The following is a 25761-nucleotide window of genomic DNA, read 5'->3' on the forward strand; positions in this document are numbered from 1 at the left end:
TCATGCACAGTTTCCTCATCCTCTTCTATGGGTTGCGTCATTACCCACCTAACAACCCCAAAAGCAAGTATGAATTGTGTCTCCACACTGATGAAAGAAACCAAAGATGACACAAACAGATGGAGAGATATACCACATCCCTGGATTGTAAGAATCAATATTGTGAAAGTGACTATACTACCCAAAGCAATCTACAGATTCAATGCAATCCCTACCAAATTACCAGTGGCATTTTTTACAGAACTAGAACAAAAAAATCTTAAAATTTGTATGGAGACACAAAAGGCCCTGAATAGCCAAAGCAGTCTTGAGGGGAAAAAACGGAGCTGGAGGAATCAGACTCCCAGACTTCAGACTATATTACAAAGTTACGGTAATCAAGACAATTACTGCATGGTAATGTCTGTTATGGTACTGGCACAAAAACAGAAATATAGATCAATGGAACAGGATAGAAAGCCCAGAGATAAACCCACACACCTATGGTCAACTAATCTATGACAAAGGAGGCAAGGATGTACAATGGAGAAAACACAGTCTCTTCAATAAGTGGTGCGGGGGAAAATGGACAGCTACATGTAAAAGAATGAAATTAGAATGCTCCCTAACACCATACACAAAAATAAACTCAAAATGGATTAGAGACCTAAATGTAAGACCAGATACTATAAAACTCTTAGAGGAAAACATAGGAAGAACACTCTTTGACATAAATCACAGCAAGATTTTTTTTGATCCACCTCCTAGAGTAATGGAAATAAAAACAATAAACAAATGGGACCTAATGAAACTTAAAAGCTTTTGCACAGCAAAGGAATACATAAGCACGACGAAAAGACAACCCTCAGAATGGGAGAAAATATTTGCAAATGAATGGACAAAGGATTAATCTCCAAAATATATAAACAGTTCATGCAGCTCAATATTAAAAAAAAAAACAACCCAATCCAAAAATGGGCAGAAGACCTAAATATACATTTCTCCAAAGAGGACATACAGATGGCCAAGAAGCACATGAAAAGCTGCTCAACATCACTAATTATTAGAGAAATCAAAACTACAATGAGGTATCACCTCACACCAGTTAACATGGGCATCATCAGAAAATCTACAAACAAATGCTGGAGAGGGTGTGGAGAAAAGGGAACCCTCTTGCACTGTTGGTGGGAATGTAAATTGATACAGCCACTATGGAGAACAGTATGGAGGTTCCTCAAAAAACTAAAAATAGAATTACCATATGATCCAGCATCCCCACTACTGGGCATATACCCAGAGAAAACCATAAATCAGAAAGAGACATGTACCACAATGTTCATTGCAGCACTATTTACAATAGCCAGGTCATGGAAGCAACCTAGATGCCCATCGACAGACTAGTGGATAAAGAAGATGTGGTACATATATACAATGGAATATTACTCAGCCATAAAATGGAACGAAATTGGGTCATTTGTTGAGACGTGGATGGACCTAGAGACTGTCATACAGAGTGAAGTAAGTCAGAAAGAGAAAAATATCATGTATTAACGCATATATGTGGACCCTAGAAAAATGGTACAGATGAACCAGTTTGCAGGGCAGAAATAGAGACACAGATGTATAGAATAAATATATGGACACCAGGGGCGGAAAGTGGTGGGGTGGTGGTGGTGTGATGAATTGGGCGATTGGGATTGACATGTATACACTGATGTATATAAAATTGATGACTAATAAGAACCTGCTGTATAAAAAATGAAATAAAATTCAAAAAAAAAAGTGTCCAGGTCTATACAACGAGAAGGTGACTTCTTTTTAAGGGCTGTGGAGAAATTCTCAAGATAAAAGAGAGTCTCTGTCAGAAACTCTGATAATATGCATCATGAAAAACTTAAGGGTTTCTTGATCAAATCTTAGTTTGGAGAACACCAGTTTATATACAGTTAACGAGGTTTCTTTTTTTGTAGGGGTTCGGAAGCCTTTAATAGGACAATGCATACTGTGAAACTTCAAGGGGAAAAGAAGATATAGAGAGTTTTCTGAATTTATTTCATCCCAGAAGCCTTTGTTCTGGGCCTAAATAGTTGCATGAAACATTGATTTTTTCGAAAAGCCTAAAAGAATCAGTTAATCATCAGCTTTTATGTCTAAGGAGCACATAAGTAGCAAAAACTAAAAGTTTTTAGGACATGTCCAAGAGCCTGGCAATCTGACCAGAGTCACACTTTTGGTGAGGAGGTTAAGCCTGACAATGTTTTGGCAGAGAAATAATCTCAGCCTTGGGACTGTTATAAATACTATAGCAGTAAAGTTTGCTCAGTCTCAGAGACAGGCTGCAGGACTTGTGCAGGTCCCACCTCTCTGGTTGGAATTCTCCCCTCTCTCCTATTTAAGAGAGGGAATACAACTGTACAAGAGTGACACTATTATAGGGATGCAACTCACGATCATCTGATCACCTCTAAAATGCGAAATGGTGATTCAAAAAGGTTATACTTGGGCTTCCCTGGTGGCGCAGTGGTTGAGAGTCCGCCTGCTGAAGCAGCGGACGCGGGTTCATGCCCCGGTCCGGGAAGATCCCACGTGCCACGGAGCGGCTGGGCCCGTGAGCCATGGCCGCTGAGCCTGCACGTCCGGAGCCTGTGCTCCGCAATGGGAGAGACCACAACAGTGAGTGGCCCGCGTACCGCAAAAACAAAAAACAAAAAGGTTATACTTTACTGTTTGAATGACAACCTTAAAATTGCACATCAGATTTCAAAATGGCCCGTTAGTGATAATTAATGGCCCAAAGGATCCTGGAATGGATTTGCAGGATTCCAGTGGTTTTTGCTGTCAATGAGTTTGTGAGTGTGTGTGTGTGTGTGCACGGATATGCACAAGAACATGCTCAGGTTCACACACATGTACAGAAGTGCTGGATTGGAGGGCTGGGAGGAGAATCCAGAGAAGGGGAACTAAACCTGACTCCTCTAAAATCTTTAAAACTAGTGAGAATCCCAGAGACTACCATCCTTTGAAGCTTCTATATCACATCTTATGGGATTTTGGTTATCAAATTATCATAGGTCATGGACACCAGGATTTGGCCTTGTGAATTTTTGCCCTATGCTATAGAGAAGTCTTCACTTCGCATCTTACTTAGATTTATATTTTGAAAAATATAAAATGAATGTGATAGGCACCTTGGCATGGTGATTAAGAATATGGATTCTAGAGCCATCCTCGCCGAGTTTGAACCTAAGCTCTGTGCCCGTGGGCCAAGTTATTTATCTGCTCTGTTCCTCTGCTTCCTTGTCAGTAAAATGGGAAGGATAATAGTACCCACTCAGGGTACTCAGGTTGTCACAGGATGACATGAGTTCATATTTGGAAAGCTCTCAGAATAGCGCCTGATACTTAATATTTCTTACATATAAAAATATTTTTAAATGTGTTTCTCATTTACTGTCTTGCACATCATGATATTCAGAAGTCATTCCACTGTATGGAGCCAGTGCCCCTGGGGAAGCAGCAGAATCGGTGCAGGGAACTGTAAGCCCCCCGGAGAGAAGCAGCCGACCCCAGTGGACCACAGCAGGAACAGGGAAAGCAGGCCCGGAGTCACATATTAGAGCTGCCCCAGTAGCAAGTTCCTGAAAGGGGGCTCAGAGTGGCAGCTGAAAGGCTAAACAGAGTGGAATCTTCGGCATTTCCAGCTAGGACTGTGGGAGGAAGCAGCCTCCCAGGTGTCCCTCCTCCCCACTCACCAGCACTGATGGGCCCCTCAGAGAAGATTTGGTATCTGGGGCACAATGTGGCAAGGGAGGCCTGCACCTGGCTCTCTGTCTGCTACCCATGGGTGCCCTGAAGTTCCGGGACCCTGTGGAGGCACGTGCAGGAGTCAGCTGACAGCACTGGAGGGTGAGTTCACTCCAGATGCTGCTGTGATGAGAATAAACACACCTTATAAGCCAAGGGCTGGTGGTCAGACTGCCCAAGCCAGGATTCAGCAGGTCACAGCCACTGACACAGATGCCTCCTGCAGGGAGCAGAGGAAAGGGATGTCTGAAGATAGAATATCCCCCTAAAGATGCTAGACTCGGATACCTAAAGAGACTTCCAATTATTTTATGTAACTGAGTTTACAACCTGATCGTTTTTTCAGAGGGGTAAATGTTTATGAGGAAGATCAAATAAGCTATAGAAAAATAGAGAAACTATATTTTTGCACGTCTTAGTGCAGTGTGATTTAAATACACATCTCTACAATAGAAAAATTCATATGAATAAATAAAGATGAGTCTTGATAGCCAGTAGCATGTAAGGTGTTGTGCTACATGCTCAGAGGGCTAGAAAGTTGAATCAGACAAGGGTCTTGTTGTAATATTCAGCAAAGAAAAGGACGGTCCAGGACTGAAGAGATGGCGGAGCTCAGGTGTGGTGTGTTGAATTGAACGGGTGCTTGAACCCTATGTGACCATGTCCAGCAACGAGCTGGAAATGTAAGGCTGGAGCTCAGGCGAGAGAAGAAAGATGAAGACACTGGGAGCCCATCTACCTAGAGGTGATGACTAAAGCCTCAGGATTTCCAAGAGAGTTGGAGAGAGAAAAGGGCCGAGGTTACATTCATTCATTTATTCAACAAACACGCACCAATCCCTTCTTGGTGCAGGTGTAGCAACCAGTGGAAGGAAGGGTGGTGAGTCTGGAAGTGGTCATGGCATTGCCCAAGGAAAAGCCTAGAATCTCACTTCGTTGTTCCCCCATGTGGCAGAGACTACTTGGGCTGGCCGGTTGCCAAGTTCTTCTCTTCTTAAGCATCTGTCTGGACCACATTTCCCAGTCTCCCTTATACTAGATTGGACATATGAGCGAATTCTGGCCAGTGGCACTGGAGTGTTTGCAATGTGGCCTCTCCCAGACTAGACCCGTGTATATGTCCACTGGCCCCCTTTTATCTTTTGCATAAAAACACAATTGCTTTCTTTCCACAACTGCCAGCTTAATAAAGAAGACACACCGAGAAGCTAGGACTGATTTAATGTGTGGGGCAGAGTCCTCACCCACCCTCAACCGCAGTGGATGTGAGGCCATGAGTGAGAAATACACTTTTATTGTTAAACCACTAATGTTTAGAGTGTTTCTCTTTCAGCAGCTAGTGTTATTATTTACCTAATAAATACGAACCAGGATGGATCCGACTCCCTAGCTCACACTAACCAAAACCCATGAAAGACTGGGGTAGTTAGGAGAAGGCCCATTTATTCATTCAAATTAACAAGTATATCTGTCAAACAGACCAGGAATTCTCATGCTTGCACCATCCAAGCTTTCTCTCCCTGTCATCTCCCTGTCAGACTGCTTGGGAGCCAAACATAATCCAAAGTTTTTAATCTGCTGGCCAGGAGTGATCACTGCTGGAGGACTGGGAACGCATGGAGTTCATACAGTACATGCTCTTGGTCTGTATGAAGATCCAGGGAGGAATGAGGATATTGCTTGGTAAGCATGGAAGCCAAACAAGTGCACTTAGATGAAACCAGGGTTTAATGGCAAAGAGCTAAGAGACTCTGAAGCATCCATCTCATGAGAACGCTTTCCCGGTGTGATTAAAAAGATTTTGAAGCCTGACAATGAAGATTCCCTATCAGATAATTCTTGGACAGGTCCTGCCACTCCTCTTTTCTCCCTTTTTTATGATTTCCTAGATGCTTCTTTTCCACTTCCACCCCCATTGGAAGGACATATTCTCTCTCTAGCTGTGTCCATATGTTTAATCAGGGCGCCATTCTGTCTCCTCTCACTGTTTGTTCATCTTACAGCCCCCTGGATTGTGGTTGAGGGGAGGCAGCTGGAGAAGCTCTTTGAAGGCTTCCAAGGAGGACCAACCCTGGGCACCATGTTAAATAGGGAGGAATAAGGTGGAAAGTTGCCCTCCCAGGGATGACAGCCCAGTAGGGGAGACAGACAGGTAAGTACATAAACACCCAGGTTGCACTGTGGTGCTGTAAGGGCAACCGTAGGAACAAGTACAAGGAACAGTTACAGCTCAGAGGAAGGTGTGATTAACTCTTCTTGGTCAATGGGCATAAGAGAAAATGAGGGAAGACTTCCTGTAGGAGGTGATAATTGAGCTGGAACAGTGATGGAGGTGTTCCAGAAAGGAGAAATAACACAACAAGGGAACAACACATAAAATGCTCGTGGTGTCCAGAAGACCATACCAAATTAATTATCTGGTGGGTGAGGGAGAAGTTGCTGTAACAAAGTACCACAAAGTAGGTGGCTTAAACAGCAGAAATGTATTGTCTCACAGCTCTGCAGGCTAGACGTCCAAGATCAAGATGTTGGCAGTGTTGGTTCCTTCTGAGAGCCTTGAGGGAAGGACCTGTTCCACGCCTCTCTCCTCTCTTCTGGTGGTTTGCTGGTAGTCTTTGGGGTTCGTTGGCTTCTAGAAGCGTCACCATCATCTCTGTCTTCATATTCACATCACATTCTCCCTGTGTGCATCTGTGTCTAAATTTCCCCTTTACGGGTGGACCCCAGTCATACTGAATTAGCGCCCACACTAATAACCTTATTTTAACTTCATTATTTTTATAAAGACCCTGTCTCCAAGTAAGGTCACATTCTGAGGTACTGGGGGTTAGGAATTTGACACGTGAATTTTGGAGGGGCACAATTCAACCTATAACAACCTACATTTAAAGGACAGGCTAGAGAAAAAGAACAAAAGGGTCAACCAGGGAAAGAGCAGGAGAATGCAATGTAAGAAAAAAGCAGGGACATAGCCGCTTGTTCCTTAAGGGCAGCTCAGTGGATGTACCAGATCCCAGCTCTGATTTATACCCTTCACTTCTCTGAGCCTTGTTTTCTCATTTGCAAGATAGGGGTAATACTGCTTCCCCAGAGGGTTGCTGTGAGGATTAAATGTGATTATGTACATAAACTCTTAGCATATTACTATATATAAATATTACTATATTTTTAACATAGTAATATATGGTATGTATTTTATATATAGTAATATGTAAGTATCAATATTACTATATTTTTAAATAAAACAGCATTCAATAAATAGTAAATAGTAGCATAAAAACTGGATTTAGTCACACAGTAGTGACGTCATTAATATGCACGTGCTACATTATGCCAAAAGAGCCTAGACTGCCATCAGTTTACTCCCTAGACACCCAACATCATTTAAAAGCCGGCACCATGGAGGCTGCTCTTGTCTCCCACTCTGTGTAGAGCTTGTCAAATTCCATATTTGCCTCACGTGAACAAAAACCTATGGGAATATACAAGTACAAATAATGTGAATTGTGGCTGCAAAACAGGATTTCAAAACATTCCCCTTTGTACTTTCTGTGGTAATTAAACATCTGATTTGACACCTCGTGAATATTTTTCTCCAGGTTGTTTGGTTGGGATTTAACGCAGTAACTGATCTGCTCAGGAAAGCAAAACAAAAACCTGCCTTGCTCTGCGCATCTAGTGGATGCGATATCCAAGAAGTAAGTTCCTTTTCCTTCAAACATTCCTATCACCAAAGAGAGCCCAAGATCCTTCATTTAGCACAGCAACTGGCTTTTTTCTCGGATGCAGTGTGAGAACTTGTTTAGATGCCACAGAAGCTCTCTTGGAAATGTATTTTCTGATGATCATGGCACTCTCAAATGATGCTTAAAGTGGCCATCTACATTGCGGCTTGTCGTGTTAGACCTGGAGAACTGAGTTGGTTTAATCTGACCTTTGAGACTCTCCCAGCCTCCAGGCCCTGGCACTACCGATATTTTACAGGTCTGATGAAGAAACCCATGGAAAGAAGCCTTGTTCCCTCTGGTAAAATCCATTTAAGCAGCGTTTCTGAAAGCCACAAACGTTGTGAAACATGACCACTGTCTTAACATTTGTGAGATATGGCACCCCACATACTTCTTTTTTTTGCTTTCAAAACAACTTTATTTTCTATCAGCCCTAAGTCTTTTTGTTGTAAGAGTAGAACCACTCTTTGCTTTACTCATCCTCAACTGCTCTAAGCATATATACAAGCAACCTGTTTGGAATAAAGGGAAAATTCCTAGGTGCTGCCAGTCATAGTGAGTTGCCCACCCCCTCCTGCTGCTTTTAATGCGTGGAGAGGACCAAGATGCGTGGATAACACCCTCCACGTTGGCCTTTTTAGCTATATGTCAATGCACGTTCATTTGTTTCTTCCACCACTTGCTCTCATGCTCTAGCACCCCTCCTCCAGAGGTGGGACCTCACCCCTCTTGCCTGGATTCCTGCAGCAGTCTCAGGATGGTCTCTCCTCCACGTCAGTACCTTTGTTAACTTGAACTCTTAAGGCCCAGCCTTTACCTGAGGCTTCTGGACACTTACTAGTCCCCATATGCTCTTGTCCCTTGAGAACCTTGGCGTGTGCTTTGCTTATTCTCTTCCCTCTGAGGGGAACCAGGCCCCCATCTCCCTCAGGGCTCAGCCTATCTCCTGCATGAAACCTTCCTGACAGCTCTACATAGGAGTGGCTCCCCTCCCTGCGAATCCCAGTAGTCCCATCTCTCTGCTTCTCCTAGGGCTCCTATTACTTTCTACTTGATACTGTTACTGAACACGCAGCAAGCCAAAACGCTGCTGAGATGCTGAGGTTTGCAGCAAATAGAGGGCTTATTTACAAGGCAGCCAAGTGAGGAGATGGGAGAAAAAGTCTCAGATTCCCCTCCCCCTAAAGGCAAAGGGCTCAGGGTATTTATGGGATAAAGAATATAGCAGCAGCACAGTCTGAGGCATGGGGAGAGTGGGGAAAGGTGATTGAAAAAAGGTGCGATAATTGTGATTCTGGGCAAGTGTAACTAAGCTCCAGACCTCTGCACATTCAAACATAGAGGCCCTTAGCATGATCTGAGGGTGAAGTTTTCGGCCCGCTGATGTCAACAGGTTACCAAGTGGACACTCACACATGTCCAGGTAGAGGGTCAGTGGTCCTATCCAGTCCTAATCAACTCAGCTCCAACTACACACAGCTGACTCCAAGTTCATGCAAAACAGCTGGAACAGACATATTCTTGTTTAGGCTACCTGCTGCTTGGAGGACCTGCAAGTCTTTTGTTCCAACAGTTAAAAGAACCCCTGGCACTGCAACAAAGAGTAGTCCCCACTCCCCTTAATTAGAGAAAGCCCCGGTGCAGCAACGAAGACCCAAAGCAGCAAAAGATAAATAAATAAATAAGTTAAATAAATAAATAAATAAATTTATATAAAAAAGGGACCTTGATTAGTGAAGGCAGGTGAAATGGACTTGACTGATGATTACCTGAGGTTTCACTACCATATTTACTTGTGTATCTGCTCAGCTCCCTCCTGGATTGTAAACTTCTTGAAAACAGAGACACATTGATTCATGCCCAAAATATCTGGCACAGCTTCTTATACACACAGCAAACACCAGATCAATGTCCAGGAGTGACTGAATGCCAGGCAGTGGGACAGACATGAGGGCAAGGAAGCCTTACAAGAGATTTTTTTGGCATCTCAGCAAGTTTTTATGTATTGTGGGTGTTGAGTTTTCTCAGCTGAAATTAATCTGGAAACAGGCATTTACAGAGCAAATCACTTTCATATAAATTCACACTTGCAGCTAATGGATGAAGTAAAAACATCAAAAATCTTCATTGGAAGGAGTACTTCCCAGAACCTGTGCTGCCAGTATCCTTGTCCCCATGGTGAGCCACAGCCACCTCCCACATCTTCAGAAAACCCTCCAACCCTAGCAGCCATGTGGCTGACAGGGTCTTGGTGCTCTGGCTGCATGTCAGGCCTGTGCCTCTGAGGTGGGAGAGCCGAGTTCAGGATATTGGTCCACCAGAGACCTCCCAGCTCCACGTAATATCAAATGGTGAAAGGTCTCCCAAAGATCTCCATCTCAACGCTAAGACCCAGTTCCACTCAACGACCAGGAAGCTACAGTGCTGGACATCCTATGCCAAACAACTAGCAAGACAGGAATACAACCCCACCCATTAGCAGAGAGGCTGCCTAAAATCATAATCAGTTCACAGACACCACAAAACACAGCACCAGATGCAGCCCTGCCCACCAGAAAGACAAGATCCAGCCTCATCCACCAGAACACAGGCACCAGTCCCCTCCACCAGGAAGCCTACACAACCCACTGAACCAACATTAGCCACTGGGGAAAGACACCAAAAACAATGGGAACTACGAACTTGCAGCCTGCGAAAAGGAGACCCCAAACACAGTAAGATAAGCAAAATGAGAACACAGATAAACACACAGCAGATGAAGGAGCAAGGCAAAAACCCACCAGACCTAACAAATGAAGAGGAAATAGGCAGTCTACCTGAAAAAGAATTCAGAGTAATGATAGTAAAGATGATCCAAACTCTTGGAAATAGAATGGGGAAAATATAAGAAACGTTTAACAAGGACCTAGAAGAACTAAAGATGAAACAAACAATGATGAACAACACAATAAATGAAATTAAAAATTCTCTAGAAGAAATCAATAGAGTAACTGAGGCAGAAGAACGGATAAGTGACATGGAAGATAAAATAGTGGAAATACCTACTGCAGAGCATAATAAAGAAAAAAGAATGAAAATAATTGAGGACAGTCTCAGAGACCTCTGGGACATTAAACACACCAACATTCGAATTATAGGGGTCCCAGAAGAAGAAGAGAAAAAGAAAGGGACTGAGAAAATATTTGAAGAGATTATAGTTGAAAATTTCCCTATTATGGGAAAGGAAATAATCAAGTCCAGGAACCACAGAGAGTTCCATATAGGATAAATCCAGGGGAAACACTCCAAGAAACATATTAATCGAACTATCAAAAATTAAATACAAAGAAAAAATATTAAAAGCAGCAAGGGAAAAACAACAAATAACATACAAGGGAATCCCCATAAGGTTAACAGCTGATCTTTCAGCAGAAACTAGGCAAGCCAGAAGGGAGTGGCAGGACATATTTAAAGTGATGAAAGGGAAAAACCTACAACCAAGATTACTCTACCTAGCAAGGATCTCATTCAGAGTTGACAGAGAAATTAAAACCTCTACAGACAAGCAAAAGCCAAGAGAATTCAGCACCACCAAACCAGCTATACAAAAAATGCTAAAGGGACTTCTCTAGGCGGGAAACACAAGAGAAGGAAAAGACCTACAATAACAAACCCAAAACAATTAAGAAAATTGTAATAGGAACATACATATCGATAACTACCTTAAATGTAAATGGCTTAAATGCTCCAACCAAAAGACATAGATTGGCTGAATGGATACAGAAAACAAGACCCATCTATATGCTGTCTACAAGAGACCCACTTCAGACCTAGGGACACATACAGACTGAAAGTGAGGGGATGGAAAAAGATATTCTATGCAAATGGAAATCAAAAGAAAGCTGGAGTAGCAATTCTCATATGAGACAAAATAGACTTTAAAGAGTATTACAAGAGACAAAGAAAGACACTACATAATGATCAAGGGATCGATCCAAGAAGAACATATAACAATTGTAAATATTTATGCACCCAATATAGGAGCATCTCAATACATAAGGCAAATACTAACAGTCATAAAAGGGGAAATCGACAGTAACACAATCATAGTAGGGGACTTTAACACCCCACTTTCACCCATGGACATATCATCCAAAATGAAAATAAATAAGGAAACACAAGCTTTAAATGATACATTAAACAAGATGGGCTTAATTGATATTTATAGGACATCCCATCAAAAAACAACAGAATACACTTTCTTCTCAAGTGCTCATGGAACATTCTCCAGGATAGATCATATCTTGGGTCACAAATCAAGCCTTGGTAAATTTAAGAAGATTGAAATCATATCAAGTATCTTTTCTGACCACAATGCTATGAGACTAGATATCAATTACAGGAAAAAACCTGTAAAAAATACAAACACATGGAGGTTAAACAATACACTACTTAATAGCCAAGATATCGCTGAAGAAATCAAAAAATACCTAGAAACAAATGATAATGAAAACACGATGACCCAAAACCCATGGGATGCAACAAAAGCAGTTCTAAGAGGGGAGTTTATAGCAATACAATCCTACCTCAAGAAACAAGAAACATCTCAAATAAACAACCTAACCTTACACCTAAAGCAATTAGAGAAAGAACAAAAAAGCCCCAAGTTAGCAGAAGGAAAGAAATCATAAAGATAAGAATCAACATTGCAAAAATGTCTATACTACCCAAAGCAATCTACAGATTCAATGCAATCCCTTTCAAGCTACCAATGGCATTTTCACAGAACTAGAACTAAAAAGTTCACAATTTGTATGGAAACACAAAAGACCCCGAATAGCCAAAGCAATCTTGAGAAAGAAAAACGGAGCTGGAGGAATCAGGCTCCCAGACTTCAGACTATAAAACAAAGCTACAGTATTCAAGACAGTATGGTACTGGCACAAAAACAGAAAAGTAGATAAGTAGAACAGGATAGAAAGCCCAGAGATAAACCCATGCACCTATGGTCACCTTATTTTTGATAAAGGGGGCGAGAATGTACAATGGAGAAAAGACAGCCTCTTTAGTAAGTGGTGCTGGGGAAAATGGACAGCTACATGTAAAAGAATGAAATTAGAACACTCCCTAACACCATAAACTCAAAATGGGTTAAAGACCTAAATGTAAGGCCAGACACTATAAAACTCTTAGAGGAAAACATAGGCAGAACACTCTATGACATAAATCACAGCAAGATCCTTTTCGACCCACCTCCTAGAGAAATGGAAATAAAAACAAAAATAAACAAATGGGACCTAATGAAACTTAAAAGCTTTTGCACAGCAAAGGAATACATAAGCACGATGAAAAGACAACCCTCAGAATGGGAGAAAATATTTGCAAATGAAGCAACTGATAAAGGATTAATCTCCAAGCAGCTCATGCAGCTCAGTATCACAAAAACAAACAACCCAATCCAAAAATGGGCAGAAGACCTAAATAGACATTTCTCCGAAGAATATATACAGATTGCCAATAAACACATGAAAGGATGCTCAACATCTTTAATCATTAGAGAAATGCAAATCAAAACTACAATGAGGTATCATCTCACACCAGTCAGAATGGCCATCATCAAAAAATCTACAAACAATAAATGCTGGAGAGGGTGTGGAGAAAAGGGAACCCTTTTGCACTGTTGGTGGGAATGTAAATTGATACAGCTACTATGGAGAACAGTATGGATGTTTCTTAAAATACTAAAAATAGAATTACCATATGACCCAGCAATCCCATTATTGGGCATATACCCACAGAAAACCATAATTCAAAAAGAGTCATGTGCCACAATCTTCATTTCAGCTCTATTTACAACAGCCAGGACATGGAACAACCTAAATGCCCATCAACAGATGAATGGATAAAGAAGATTTTGCACGTATATACAATAGCATATTACTCAGCCATAAAAAGAAACGAAATTGAGCTGTTTGTAGTGAGGAGGATTGACCTAGAGTGAAGTAAGTCAGAAAGAGAAAAACAAATACCATATGCTAACACATATATATGGACTCTAAATAAAAGTAAAAATGGTTCTGAAGAACCTAGAGGCAGGACAGGAATAAAGACGCAGATGTAGAAGATGGACTTGAGGACATGAGGAGGTGGAAGGGTAAGCTGGGACGAAGTGAGAGAGTGGCATGGACATATATACACTACCAAATGTAAAATAGGTAGCTAGTGGGAAGCAGCTGCAAAGCACAGGGAGTTCAGCTCGGTGCTTTGTGACTACCTAGAGGGCTGGGATAGGGAGGGTAGGAGGGAGATGCAAGAGGGGGGGATATGGGGATATATGTGGAGATGCAAGAGGGAGGGGATATGGGGATATATGTATATGTATAGCTGATTCACTTTGTTAGAAAGCAGAAACTAACACACCATTGTAAAGGAATTATACTCCAATAAAGATGTTTAAAAAAAAAATCTTCATTGGGCACTGTCTACCCAGATACAACCTTCAACCACAATTTTATAAACAATACCGCCTGCCATGCAGATCTGCCAGATAATTTCCCCCACTGTGACAGCCCTCTTTTGCTTTCTCTCATATATTCTTAGCAGTCCCCATGGTAATAGAACCTTACTCTGAAAACAAGATGGTTCTGTAGGGGAGGAAAGGAGGTGAGTGGTGTTTTTCTCTCTGACTTGTCCTGCTGTTGCTTCAAGTTCATTATTTGCATTTTGTCTTGGTTTTGATAAACTAAATTGCTTTTCAAATATCTTGCTTTCTGGAAGTTCTGCTGAAATGCATTTGAAGACAGCTCATAGCTCTTGGTGTTTGATGCCCCAGAAATCTACCCTTATTTGGGGCCCTGTGATTTTTCCCATGGAAGGCAGAAAGACCCCATTTAGTTTGTATTCCCTACTGTGAACAACCAGGTTTCCAGGAATAGAGTTGGCCAAGAAGAGCAGCAAAGTGAAGTAAGCACGCTGTGTTATGCCTCTGTGCTTGTGTGTGTGTGTGCGCGCGTGCGCGTGCGTGTGTGTGAGTGTGTGGATGTGGGTGGATGGAGAGAGTACTAAGCAAGGATGTGACACTGGGTGGTAACTTAACAGCTGTGGGTGGAGAAAGGAAGAGGCATAGGTACTGAAAAACGATCTGGGGTCTAGATAGCTCTCACCAACCCACAAGCATTACTATGAAGTCAAAGTGAGTAAAGCATGACCTGCATCCACAACATGCCCAGACTGAGGATTTCACTTGGTGACTTTCTCTCTCTTTTGATGTTTATACAGGAATAAAGACGCAGATGTAGAAGATGGACTTGAGGACATGAGGAGGTGGAAGGGTAAGCTGGGACGAAGTGAGAGAGTGGCATGGACATATATACACTACCAAATGTAAAATAGGTAGCTAGTGGGAAGCAGCTGCAAAGCACAGGGAGTTCAGCTCGGTGCTTTGTGACTACCTAGAGGGCTGGGATAGGGAGGGTAGGAGGGAGATGCAAGAGGGGGGGATATGGGGATATATGTGGAGATGCAAGAGGGAGGGGATATGGGGATATATGTATATGTATAGCTGATTCACTTTGTTAGAAAGCAGAAACTAACACACCATTGTAAAGGAATTATACTCCAATAAAGATGTTTAAAAAAAAAATCTTCATTGGGCACTGTCTACCCAGATACAACCTTCAACCACAATTTTATAAACAATACCGCCTGCCATGCAGATCTGCCAGATAATTTCCCCCACTGTGACAGCCCTCTTTTGCTTTCTCTCATATATTCTTAGCAGTCCCCATGGTAATAGAACCTTACTCTGAAAACAAGATGGTTCTGTAGGGGAGGAAAGGAGGTGAGTGGTGTTTTTCTCTCTGACTTGTCCTGCTGTTGCTTCAAGTTCATTATTTGCATTTTGTCTTGGTTTTGATAAACTAAATTGCTTTTCAAATATCTTGCTTTCTGGAAGTTCTGCTGAAATGCATTTGAAGACAGCTCATAGCTCTTGGTGTTTGATGCCCCAGAAATCTACCCTTATTTGGGGCCCTGTGATTTTTCCCATGGAAGGCAGAAAGACCCCATTTAGTTTGTATTCCCTACTGTGAACAACCAGGTTTCCAGGAATAGAGTTGGCCAAGAAGAGCAGCAAAGTGAAGTAAGCACGCTGTGTTATGCCTCTGTGCTTGTGTGTGTGTGTGCGCGCGTGCGCGTGCGTGTGTGTGAGTGTGTGGATGTGGGTGGATGGAGAGAGTACTAAGCAAGGATGTGACACTGGGTGGTAACTTAACAGCTGTGGGTGGAGAAAGGAAGAGGCATAGGTACTGAAAAACGATCTGGGGTCTAGATAGCTCTCACCAACCCACAAGCATTACTATGAAGTCAAAGTGAGTAAAGCATGACCTGCATCCACAACATGCCCAGACTGAGGATTTCACTTGGTGACTTTCTCTCTCTTTTGATGTTTATTTTGGCCTTTGATATTCCTTATTACTTCCTCTCACTTGAATCAATAGTCCTGAAGAAACAAATACAAATTTATTTGTGTACCCTTCCCTCTTCTATCCTTACTCTTTTTCTACCCATCTCCCAATGTTTGGGACTGTTCTGCTAGGAGAATTTCAGAATTTTCTCTTTGGTTTAGGTTCTTTGTTTCCTCTTTGCCTCTCTGAGAATCTCTTTTAAAATACTGAGATAATGAATCATTGATTATCTACTCACAATTAATAGAATGTTCCAAAGTTTCTTTCATAGAGAGAACACAAGGTGAATAAAATCTAGGTTACCTGGAGTCCCCTGATGCTTCCGATCATCCCTTTACAGTGAGGCTGCTTAAACTCCTGATTTGTCTGTTCGTGGTTGTAAAATGCTTGGAATTGAACACTCTTTCTCTGCCTTTCTCCCACTTCAAGATGCCCAATGTCCTGAGATTGCCTCAGGCCCCATGGCATGGCATGGCCATGTAGCATCCCCCGAGACGCTATCCTGGGGAGTACCCCATACGTCACACCTATTTTTCTTTTCTATTTTCTCCCAATCTCAAAGTTCTTGAATGTAGTTTCATCTTCTTCAAGTTGACTGGACAGGTATTGTGGTAAACTCATTTAAAATCTAGTCCTGATGACTAATAATGAGTTAAGGACTTCCCTTTTACCTTAAATATGTATATAAATCAGGGATCTTCATTTAGAATATATCACATGGAGTTTACTATCTGGACAAATTGTGTGTATCTGTATGAGAAGGAGAGAGAGAGACAGAAAGACAGACAAACAGAGAGGGAAAGAGAAGAAGAAAACAAGGGTCTTTCTCGCATCCTTTAAATTGGGCCGTATTCACCATCATGCTGCCTACCTTTATAATCTGTCATGGGAAGGCACTAGGTGGTAAGTATAGAGCCCTGAGTAGTGAACACGGTGAGGGAATAAGAAAATGGTTAAAGACCCTTGCAATGGGTTGACAGTCTGCCCACACCCACTCCCACCCCAGGTGCCTCCAGGTACACACCTGCTGATGCCATGGCCCCTGGAGCTGGGGCAGTAGTAGAGAGGGCATTTGTGAATCTGCTAAACACTCCTTTGCTAGTTGGTAGTGTGTGTGTCCTGTACATCGAATGAAAGAATTGACTTGTTCTTCAAAATTTAGTAGAGTTGCAAAGGATTTTGTCATGTAGGCTCATTAAATTTTGAATATACCACTGCATTCCATGAGGAAGCATCAACTCTTTAGTCACGTTCCCTGAAAAGCTTATAAAAACCCATTTCATTTCAAATGGTGTGAAGCAAAATCTTTGTTTGCTAGTTTTGCATGAAGTCTTATAACTGAAGTCCTGAGAAACGTCTCTGAGATTAATTAGTGGCCGTGATGGAGGTGTGAGTGTGGCATTCTGTCTAGGTTATTTACAAAAACAGAATTTTGTACATTTTAAAAACATGATAGCTAAAACTAAGCTAATGGTGTTAGCTTAAAATTAGAAGGCTGGAACTAAAGATGCCTGTGGAAAGACAGAGCTTGTCACTCACACATCTTCAATCTCAAGCACCTAGATCTCAACATTTTAAAATATAAGAGTAGAGCAATACCAAGTGATTCTTTTCTTTTGGTGTCATTTTTCACCAAAATTTTCTAATGAAAGTAACAACCATGTTTTTAAAAGGCCCTTGAAAGGTAATTTTTTCCTAAAAATAATACCATATTTTATACAATTAGTATAGCATTTCAAAATTATTGCACATCATATATCTTATTTTGTCTTCACAGAATTGCCTAAGACAGATTTTCTCATCCCCGTTTGATATCAAGGAAATCATCACCAGGTAGTAAGAAAAATAAGGCTAGAATCTGGATTTCTTTTGATTCCCCATTTTGCATTGCTTTTATTAGCTCATAAAAGAAGGGGAAAGGAAACAGTACTAGCTGAAAAGTCCTAGCAGAGGTCCATGTTTCCTAAGTGTGGATATGATGGTACTGGTACTAATGTTTAACTTAGGGGTTCAAATTAAAATTCTTTCTCTACTTTTAGGTAATTTTCTGGCCATAGTTTTGGTAGTCTAACACAGTGATCACTAATTGTTTTAAATTTAAAATTCCTTTAGTAAAGCAGCATAAGAAATTATTTTAACAAACTTTTACTTAAATAAATACCTACCTACACTTTGGGGATTACTGGATAGTACTAATTTATTATCAATCAAAACTTAACTTAGCCCTCAACTTTTCTCCAGATTTTTATTAGAATTCCCCTTTCTGGTCTATTTTTAATTCTAAATGAGGGGCACACTCCTTTTTAGGTTATCCCAGGGCTCTAATACTTGAAATTACCTTAGGTTTAAAATTCTTGATATATCAATGTATTAGAATGGCAGAACAGTAAACTCTGAAGTGGTAAGTTTATGAGTCTTTTTGTTTACTTGGATTTTTCATTTTTACAGTGGGAATGTATTGTACTTTTATAACAGGAAAATATATTCATACCATTTTAGATAAGCAAAGTTATAAAAAGGAGGAAGGGAGGGAGGGAGGAAGGAAGGAAGGAAGGAAGGAAAAAAAAAGAAGATGGGAAAAAGAAGGCAAGACTCTAGTCCAGGCCTTGAGAAGAGCATTGTTAGACTGCAGTGATTATCTTGCTTTGATTATCCTGCTGAGGCCACAGGGCCAGACCACACCCTTGAAGGTGATGTTTCCATAAAGGAACGGGTGTTCCCAGTGTTGGTAGTCCTGGGAAGAGAGGCTTAGTCTGGATTTGCAAAGCTTCATTTGAGGGTTAAGTTGGAAGGTGTAGAAATGCCAGAGAGCTCTGATTGGTGAGAGCTGAGTTAGCCCCGACCACAGGCAGGAAGAAGGCTGACTGTGACTTGTGTTGTATGGACTCAGTCGCCACATCTATTAGCCACTGACGGAGGGAACCTGCAGAAGGCCCTTGGCTAGGCTAGAGTTAGGACATAGTCACTGCCGACGGGTGGCCCTGGAGAGCAGTGATGTCATGAGGATGGTGGGCATCAGGCACAGCGAGGTGGCAAGGTGGGATGCCACAGTGTTGAAACTGGAGGGGCGAGGGGTAGGGGGAGCATGTTCCTGAGACAGCAGGAGACTTGCCAGGAAAACCTGCCAGGAGACCCCCGAGGCAGCTAGTTCCTGGGGGTTAAGCTGGTAGGGGTTGCATGAGGGCAGGAGCGGCCCATATCATTGTCAAGTTAGATATAAAAAGCAAGCGTGACATTTTCTCATGCCTGAGACTTGTGAGACCTGGGACATTAAGTGGTGGGGAGTAGGCATGGATGAAAGGAAATGCATCAAAATGGGAATGGATGGCGTGGACATATATACACTACCAAATGTAAAGTAGATAGCTAGTGGGAAGCTGCCGCATAGCACAGGGAGATCAGCTCTGTGCTCTGTGACGACCTAGAGGGGTGGGATAGGGAGGGTGGGAGGGAGACGCAAGAGGGAGGGGATATGGGGATATATGTATACTTATAGCTGATTCACTTTGTTATACAGCAGAACCTAACACACCATTGTAAAGCAATTATACTCCAATAAAGATGTTAAAAATAAATGTGAATGGAAATATGTGTAAGTTGTTGAATTAGAGGCATTTTTTTCCTTCGTCGTTTTCTTTTTTTCCTGTAATTTTCAAATCATGTATAGTTTCTGCCACAATTAAAAATAGCAGCATGTTATCAAAGTTATTTGTTGTGTTTGGTTTCAGCCCTCAGGCACTGTTCAGTCAGGGTGTCCTTGCTGCCTCTCCTAGTACTGCAGTTACAAAATTATTCTTACTATGTCAGTGTATGGAATTAGTCCTTTGCCAGCTCTCAGGGACCTGCTTCTAAGCTGACACTCTGTAGGCTTCAGCTCCTTCAGAGCCCTCCTTTCCCCCTTCTACACAGAAGAACAAAGGAGGCTAAATTGTATCATATCTAAATACTCAGAAGAGGCAAAGCTGATTGTTATTTTGCAGAACAGTCAGGAAGTAACTACTGACTGTACCCCTCAAGGGATCTCGAAACCTCTTAAGTTGCACAGTATATTTTAAGATTCAATAAATATTTGTTGAATGAACAATATAATCAATCAATACAGTAATTAATTCTCTAAGTAATTGCATGCTGGATATTACTTAGAATTTAAATATTGACTCCTTTGTAATAGCTCTGCATTCCTAATATTTTTCAGTACTATAGACTAAGGTTCACCAAAAAAGCTTCCTGAGAGACGTCATACATTGTAGAGTTATACTGTTCAATATAGCAGCCACTAGATTAAAATTTTGCATGTAGAATGCATTAAGATGTGTTGCAAATGTAAAATATGCACTGGGTATTGAATTATTTTTATTCATGTTTTTAAATTTTGGTTATATATTGAAATGATAGTCTTGGATATATTAGGTTAAGTTGAATATATTATTAAAATTAATTTCACTGTTTCTTTTTTAAAATATGGTTACTAGAAATTTTTAAATTGCATGTGTAGGTCATAGGATTTCTATTGGAGAGCGCTATTGTAACAAACATTTTTAAAGGGCGGGGGGATTTACCACATAATTTTAATGTGATTTTATTGTAGTACTGAAAATCTCCTTTCTCATCCTTCTGCTGTAGGTTCTATTGTAAATCCTCATTTCTTCTCTTGGTAATGTAATGATTATTTGACAGGAAGAACATCATAAGATCAAGCAGCAGTATGAAAACAATGCTATACATATTAACTGCAAAACATGGGGTGGGTTAGAAGTTCAGGGACTAAAAGTACAAGAATTTTGTTTAGAGGAACTGAATGGACGGTAATAAGCCCATGGGAGCAGAGAACACCAAGCATATGAACTGTTGTGAATTTCTGAATATATATTCAAATGAGAGGCACTGTTATTAAGAAAGATTATTGTAAGATGGTGTAGTGAAGTATTGTATTTTCAGGTGTGATTTCGTCATTTTATGTCTTAAAATCTTACAGATCTATTTTCAAACAAGGTGGACCATCTGTACTTGAGGTACTTTTCAGAAATCCCAATCTTAACTCATTATCAAAACCTTGATAAAAATGAATGATATTTGCAAACTGCCAAAGAGAATACTAACCATCCATCTGATAACATTCTAGTCAACAACTGTAATACATTTGGATTATATAAACCCAGTGACTTATCCAAATGTCCTCACTTAACCACGGTTATATACCGTGATCTCAACTACTTTTAATCAAGAGTTGATATAAGAAATGGCCATGTGAAATATATGTGAAATGTGTTTGCAAAACTGATATTGTCCATTGGATTTCTTGAAGTCTCTGTGATTAGGATCCATATGAATAATTTGTCCTTGATTTTAGAATCTGTAAAAAAACAAAGTTCTCTCCTTGAAAACTCATCTTTCCTTTTGCTCAACAAAGAGGTCCCATGACACTGCTCTTTTGCCTTGGGTAATCATAAGCTCAGAATTAATTTAGTACTTAATTGTGGTGATACTTTAATTTCTGGTTCTTGATAAAATTATCTTTCTCTAGCTCCTTCCCACTCTCTTATTTTGATTTGAAATACCCTCAGTACCTAACTCTAGAGGTGGCTCTTAGTAGGCTGGGGCTCATGCTCAGCTACCCTGGCATGAAAAGTACCCACCACCCGCCCTCTACACTCAATCCAGCCACACGTGATCCCAGGGAAAGCTTTCACTCTGACCTTAGTTGGGGTTCAACAAAGTATTGATTTTTCTGATAGAATATGCAGGGAGTGACAGAAGGCAGACTGAGTAGAGATATAATATGTTAAGATATGCCTGAATATATTCTAACCTTAATTCAAGGTAAGGGAAAAATAGCTTTTTTTTTTCTTCTTTTTGCTTCTACAAAGAATGAAAGCCCTAAAGGAAAGAAAAAAATGTCTCTCTGAACTAGTGATAGAAATAAGGAAGAATTAAAGAATTACAAAGTGAGAAAGGTGAAAATGATTAAAACCTTGAATTAAAAGTCCAATTGTGTAATGAAGTTGTGCCCGATACTTTATGCAAAATTCTTACTAGTCTACAAGGCCCTATGTGATCGATTTCCAACCTGCCTCTCCAGCATTATCCTGCCACTCTTCTGCTACAGGCACACTGACCTTTATGTTCCTCAACTGGGCCAACCTCCTTCTTGCCTTAGGACTTTTGTACTAGCTGTGACTTCTACCTGAAATACTCTCTCTAAATGTTTATATGTCTGGCTCTTTGTTATACAAAACTTCGTTGTGGTATTCGGAGGGAGCAGGAGACGATGGAGACCAAAACCAAAGGGCTGATAGAGTTTAGAAAGGTGGAGGTTATGGGTGGGGCAGGGCAAGCATTTCATTTGGCAAATGTTTGGAAATGAGAGAATATAAGGTATGTTCAGGAGGAAATCCATAGACAGTCTAGCCGAAGATAAGAACTAAGGCTAAAAGACAGCCTGCCCTGTGGGCCACAGGCACTTCCTAATGTGTCAGGAAACGATGCTCTCATTCTCCCACCAGAACTTACAACTTGATGCCTGAAAAGATTTCTACATAGCACTAAACGTTTGTTTCTAACAGGAGAGGAGTCATCCGTTCACTGCCATGCTGTTATCACAAAGAGACTTGCTGCTTTTGTTTTGTTTGCCAAGAACGAGAGGCTGGCTTCACCATCCCACTCGTAACTTGGCTACCATGCACTCTTTTCTCTTACTATGAATACTCATGTGAAAACTTTGTAGCTATTTTAGGTACCTTGCACAGAATGGCCTTCTGGATGATGCTGGGCTCCTTGTACTCTTATAGTGAGCTGGTAGTGGCAACTTTCAGGGTGAAGTGCTTGTTAGTAATTAAATTCTGATGAACAGTTAGGAATGGAAGTATTCCAGGAGAGCAGAGCTCCTCACAGGTTAAGTGTGCCCTGGCATTGCAAGTATGATCAGTCGCACATTCATTTGGCAGGCATTCAGTCTCCATGACCGCCATGGAGCACAAAGGCATTGGCACTGAGGGACGCTATCAGTGACACTGAGTGTTTTCAATAAGCAGTGGTCTCCCATCAGCGGGGAAATCCTGAGGCAATCCAAAATCATTTATCAACACACACATCAAAGCCAAAGCAAGAAAGTCATTTCCAAAGTGAGAAATGCCTATTCTGTGTCGTGGTTCCCAGACAAAGCCCTTTCTTGTACGATACCAGATGACAAAGGATGCAGCTGCTCTACTATTGGATGCGTGTACAAAACAGGCAAAGAGGAATAGTTGCTACACATGCCATACATAATCCCTATCCCAATTGGCTTAGAGAACTGCATTCTTTTCTTTGTGTCATAAATCAGATGACATGGGAAAGTCATGTTAAAAATAGTCCCTTCATGGTAATGAATAAGTTCAGTTGTCTTAGGAGGCCAAGTGTTGGTTTCAATTAAAAAAAACAAAAAACTAACACTACTTTATATGTGGTGTTAGGATAAGGTGTGGCATTTGAATGTGATTGCTGAGATTTGGAATTCCAGAAATATCAGGCATTTTGAGAAAGAGATGAATAATAGGTAAAGAACCTACTGGTCCTTACTTAATACTTTTTAATAATAAAACAAAAGTTGGAAATTCACACTTTCTGTTTCCCATTTTCTGGATGACTCCAATCATTCAGATAAGATCCATAGACTGGGAAACCAAGGGCCAGACAAGTTGTCTCCACTCTCCCTACATGGGCCCTTGATATGCCCAAGGGTTCCAGTACGTGTTCTTGTGGCTTTCTCACTATGAATGAACAGTTCTTGGTTGCCATGATTTCTGGCTCTTCTAGGTCAGGGACACATTCATAATAAACCTCTACCCTATAACTCCTTGTAACAGGTTTGTATTAAATCAGCCCCATTATGTTGTAATTCCAACAACTGGTTTCCTATCTAGTGCCTCTGTGCTTGGGTCCCTGTGTTGGTTTGCTGACTGTTAGTGTGTTGGTTTGCTGACTGTTAGTGAGTTCTTTGGGGACTGGGATTGGTTTGCTGTGTTGGTTTGCTGACTGTTAGTGAGTTCTGTTGGGACTGGGATTCAGTTTCACCCTCCTACTCATTTTAGAGATAGGGGAACTTCCCCCAAACTCAGATTGCCTGACTGAAGCCCTACAACCTCCTGCTGGGTCTCTTAAGGACTTCTGTGTTCTAATCCTTCAGTCTCCTCTGACTCTCTTTTCCAACTCTGCAGGGCTTTGGTTCAGGCTTTGTCTGACCCAATCCCCCTATCCACCAAGCTAGTTTCAATGGCCAAGATTGTAGGACACAAATACTTACCTTTGTTTTAATTGTTATTCCTAAACATTCTTTAAACTGTAGCTGTCACCTTGCTACTTCCAGTGTTTATCTGTTCATTCAAAAACATTTAAGATTTCTATATTTTGCCAGGCACTGAAGCTGGTACCAAAAATAATAATAATAAGGCATGAGTCTTTCCTTGAATTCACAGGCTAAGGGAACGTTCTGTAGATCTTACATTTGTATAACACTTCAATGTTCACAAAGAACTTTCACATATTATTTCTTGACCATTATTCTTTAAGCAATAGATTAATTGACTTTCCATATTCAAGACCACAACTATCCCAAAGGAGTCATGAAACTAACTTTCCCATGATGTAATTCAGATTCATACTGGAGAGAAACCTTATAAAAGTAATGAATGTGGGAAAGCCTTCAGCCAGAATCATCACCTTTTTCAATACACAAGAATTTGTACAGGAGAAAAATGCTGTAAATGTTGCATTGCCTGAGCAAACTGGTTTCTTGACCTATATTAGCTGGTGAATTTTTTATTTAAAGAGGTCTCCATTCAGGGCCATTTGGGGTTTTAATATCAGGTTCATCTCTTTTAAACTGAGAGAATATGCCATTTGTGCTTTCGAAATATGATTTATATAAGTAGCTTAGCACAATCAAAGTTGCCGGCCTGCAGAAAGTCCACTGGGCTCACATAATAATATTATTTTTTGCACGTTTTGGTGAAAGCTGACACGTGAATATTCACTATGGTCAGAAAAGGCATAGCTGTGCCATTGGAAAGTATGGAAACACCTAAAAATGTTCTTTGTCTATTTGGTCAACTGAAAAACATACTTCTGAGAATTGCAAGAAAAAGTTGGCAATGACATCCATTGCCAAGTTCATAAAGGTGTGATGGCAGTGTAACTTTATGGAGATACATTTTTTTAACTCAAATACTCCAGGCTTGTATTTACTTTTAGGTAATTTGCTATAACTATAATGTGAGTTGCCCACCAGCTGCGGGTTAGTGCCAGATGTATATAAAATCTATCCCCTTAACCTCAGCAGGTGGATGGCAAGAAGGAAAACAGAAACCAAGATCAAAACATCTACTGCATCCTGGCAACATGGGGATGCTCAGACCCCTCAAGACAACTTTGAAGTTGATTCTTCAAAAGCTAAAAAAATATAATTGGCACCTGAATGGATACATTTATAAGAGCACTTTGGATTGTCAGTCATAATCATAAATTGCCTTATTATTCTGATATGTATGTTAAAGTTAAAATTTTGTGATCATCCAGTAAGTTATTGCAGAATTATCTACCCCTTTACAACTGTGTCTTTAAAGATGGAGTTAGAAAGTACTCATGAAATAGCTCTTATCTTAAATACCGTAAAAGAAGAGACATGTGCAAAAGCATAAACTTTGGTAAAAGAATCAAGAATTCAGGGCTTCCATGGTGGCGCAGTGGTGGAGAGTCCGCCTGCCGATGCACGGGACACAGGTTCGTGCCCTGGTCTGGGAAGATCCCACATGCCGCAGAGCGGCTAGGCC

The sequence above is a fragment of the Neophocaena asiaeorientalis genome, unplaced genomic scaffold (assembly GCF_003031525.2).
Source record: "Neophocaena asiaeorientalis asiaeorientalis breed wild unplaced genomic scaffold, Neophocaena_asiaeorientalis_V1.1 scaffold134, whole genome shotgun sequence".
Taxonomy (NCBI): Eukaryota; Metazoa; Chordata; class Mammalia; order Artiodactyla; family Phocoenidae; genus Neophocaena; species Neophocaena asiaeorientalis.